The following is a 4,132-nucleotide window of genomic DNA, read 5'->3' as shown; positions in this document are numbered from 1 at the left end:
GGGGTTTCACAGTGTTAGCCAGGATGGTCTCGATCTCCTGACCTCATGATCCGCCCATCTCGGCCTCCCAAAGTGCTGGGATTACAGGCTTGAGCCACCGCGCCCGGCCTACATCAAACTTTTAAATGTTTGAGAGCAATTAAAAGTATTTGCTCTGCAAAAGACCTTGTTAAGATGAAAAGACAAGTTAGATTGAGAGAAAATATTTGCAAATTGACAAAGACTTGTACTTAGAATAAAGAACTCTCAAAACTCAACAGTAAAAAACTATCAATTTTAAAATGAGCAAAAGACATAGATATATATTTTACCAAAGAGAATACAAGGATGGCAAATAAGCATATGAAAAGATATTCAACATCACCAGCCATTAGAGAAATGCAAGTTAAGACAATGAGATATTACTTTACACCAATTAGAACGGCCAAAATTTAAAAATAATGACAGTCCTGGTGTGGTGGCTCATACCTGTAATCCCAGCACTTTGAGAGTGCTGGGTGAGATGGGAGGATCACTTGAGCCCAGAAATTCAAGACTGGCCTGGGCAACATAGTGAGACCACATCTCTAAAAAAAAAAAAAATTAGCCGGGCATGTTGGTACACACCTGTGGTCCCAATTACTCAGGAGGCTGGGGTGGGAGGATGGCTTGAGCTTGGGAGATCAAGGCTGCAGTGAGCCATGATAAGGCCACTGCACTCCAGTCTGGGCAACAGAGTGGGATCCTGTCTCAAAAAATAATAATAGTAATAATAATACAATACTAAATGCTGGTGAGCATGCAGAGAAATTGGATCTGCCCTGCATTGCTGGTAGGAATGTAAAATGGTACAGTCACTCTGAAAAATGGTTTGGCAGCATTTTAAACTAACACATACTTAACATAGGACCCAGAAATTGTACTCCTGGGCATTTATGCCAGATAAATGAAAACTTATGTCTACATGAAAACCTGTATATAGGTTCATATGTAGCTGAATGTTCATAGCAGCTTTATTTGTAAGTCACAGACTGGAAACAAGTCAAATCTCCTTCAATGGCTGAAGGGATAAACTACGGAATATCTATACTATTCAGCAATAAAAAAGAACAAACTGGGTGGGCATGGTGGCTCACACCTATAATCCCAGCACTTTGGGAGGCCGAGGTGGACGGATCACCCGAGGTCAGGAGTTCGAGATCAGCCTGGCCAACATGGTGAAACCCTGCCTCTACTAAAAATACAAAAATTAGCTGGGTGTGGTGTCGTGCACCTGTAATCCCAGCTACTTGGGGAGAATTGCTTGAACCCTGGAGGTAGAGGTTGCAGCAAGCCGATATCGTGCCACTGCACTCCAGTCTGGGTGACAGAGTGAGACTCCATCTCAAAAAAAACATTTTTTTTGATCAGAGTCAAAATAACCTAGTCTCAAAAGGTCACATACTGCATTTATGTAACAATTTTTAAATTACATTTTAGAGATGTTAAACAGACAAGTAGTTGTCAGGGGTTAGGGACAGGTTAGGGAAGCAGGAAGGGGCTGATAGGATTTAAAAGAGGTAGCAGGCTGAGCACTGTGGCTCATGCATGTAATCCCAGCATTTTGGGAGGCCGAGGCAGGAGGATCACTTGAGGAGTTCAGTTCAAGACCAGCCTGGGCAATATAGTGGGATCCCATCTCCACAAATAATTTAAAAATTAGGCAGGGGTGGTGGCACACACCTGTAGTCCCAGCTACTCAGGAGGCTGAGGTGGGAGGATTACTTGAACCCGGGAGGTTGAGGCTGCTGTGAGCCATGATCAAACCAGCCTGGGCAACCCTGTCTCAAAAAAAAAAAAAAAGTAGCACAAGGGAGATCATTGTCATGATGGAACCGTTCTGTGGAGGTTACACAAATCTACACATATGATAAAACTGCACAGAACTACATACACGAGTGCATACAAATGAGTAAAACTGGTGAAATTGGAACAGTGTCTGTGAATTCTATCAATGGCAATTTCCTGGTTTCGTACTACAGTATGCCAGATGTTACCATTGGGGGAAACTGGGTGAAGGGTACAGTGGAACCTCTCTGTGCTGTTTTTGAAACTTCCTGTGAATCTATACAGTTTTATTAGAAAATAATTTTAATTGTATAAAATTTGCTCAGGAAAGGATAAAGCAGCAGAAAATCTTTATAATTTCAACTAGAAGCAAAAATTATTAATATTTTAGCAGGTTTCCTTCTGGTCTTCTACGTATTTTCAAAATACTTAAGATCATTCTGCACACTGAGATGTAACCTACTTTTTTCTCTACCCACCAGAGCAAGTATTTTCTGTCACTAGTAATTGTAAATGGCAGCTTTATATATATATGTGTGTGTGTGTGTGTGTGTGTGTGTGTGTGTGTGTGTGTGTATAGAGACTTTTTTTTTTTGAGATGGAACCTCACTCTGTTGCTCACACTGGAGTACAGTGGCACAAACTTGGCTCACTGCAACCTCCACATCCCAGGTTCAAGTGATTCTCCTGCCTCAGCCTCCCAAATAGCTGAGACTATAAGCGCTTGCCACCATGCCCAGCTAATTTTTTTTTTGTATTTTTAGTAGAGACGGAGTTTCACCATGTTGGCCAGGCTGGTCTTGAACTCCTGACCTCAGGCAATCCACCCACCTCCCAAAGTGCTGGGGTCACAGGTGTGAGCCACCATGTCCAGCCAGCAGCTTAATATTCTGAATACAATATAATATTTTAAAACATTAATTTAGCTCCAATTCTAGTTAAAAGGAACATGGTGAGCGAAAACTAAGGCAGAGGCAGAAGCACAGGATTTGTATAGACAGTAGCATGACATTCAGCTACAGGATAAGATCTGGGAAGCAAGTTAAAGCTGCAATGGTAGATTAGAACCACACCATAGGGGCCACGTAATAGAATGCCATTAATTTGTTTGCAATATTTTAATTTGGAATATAGAGATGCTTCCACCATGAAGAACCAGAAACATGATCACGGCAATGCTAAGTTTGAAACAGATGACAAAAAGAAGGTGAGAGAACAGTGGACTCCACACCTAAGCCTGCTGTATCAGAATTGTCTGGGGAGCTTTAGGAATAAAACACAGGCAAAACCAAAACCAAAACCACAGATTCCTGAGAAAACCCCAGAGGTGGAGGATCCTGTTAGAAGAGTTGCCCTAGAATCATTTCCCAGGTACTTTATGTTGCAACACCAAGTTGGAGAAACACAAAAGGAAAATGGCTAGGTTCCAAGAGAGGAAAGACTAATCTAAATTAATCACTACATCTCCCAGTGCCAAAACGCAGACACCAAATCAGGTTTTGATTGCACCCTAAGTCAACCCTCGCCTTGCACTAAAAGATCCCATCAGGTGATTGAGGTCTGGAGGAGAGGTTCAGGGACCATTCTGCATACCACTAATGTTGACTGTTAGGTAAATGAGATGGGCTGTTGTGAATAGAATGAGCGGAAAAGGAAGTGAATGGAGGGTTTCCAGCGAAAGATAGGAGGCGCTTTACTTCTCTCCAAAAATGAAACATCTTCAATGTAACAAGGAAGACAGTAAATATCCAATAAACCATGATTTATCTGCTTCACACAGTAAAATAAGGACGAAAACTAGATATACATCCACAGAATGCCTTAGAATATAGATGTGCCACAGTACTGATAGCTTGCCTAATGATCCTTTGAAGGCCGGGGAGGCAATTGGAGATGTGGCTGGGCCCCTAGAGAGGAGATATTACCAGTGCCTCATTTTATGTATTTAGTTTGTCCATTTGCCAGTTGATGGACATTTTGTTTCCACTTTTGGTTACCATGAATAATGCTACAAAACATTCACATACTTAGCATTTTCATTTTTCCTGGATAGAATCCTCCTAAGAGTGGAATTGCGGACTTTATCTCGTTTTGAGACACCTATTTCCTGCTCTTAAATCGTATTGGTCCGTTTTGTTTTCTCCCATAATAAACATCTTTCCAAGTCACAAAATACCCTTTCATAATATAATTAAACAGTGCTTTGTCAAAAAAGTCGTTTCTCAGAATTATCCTAAAGAAAACCCAGTCAAGTGTATGTAGAGAAAACACAGAGGAAAAAGAAATCAATGAAGAATGAGGAAATTAGGCTGGACGCGGTGGCTCA

Source organism: Rhinopithecus bieti, unplaced genomic scaffold (assembly GCF_001698545.2).
Source record: "Rhinopithecus bieti isolate Rb0 unplaced genomic scaffold, ASM169854v2 scaffold_9909, whole genome shotgun sequence".
Taxonomy (NCBI): domain Eukaryota; kingdom Metazoa; phylum Chordata; class Mammalia; order Primates; family Cercopithecidae; genus Rhinopithecus; species Rhinopithecus bieti.
Note: the sequence above shows the minus strand (reverse complement) of the source record.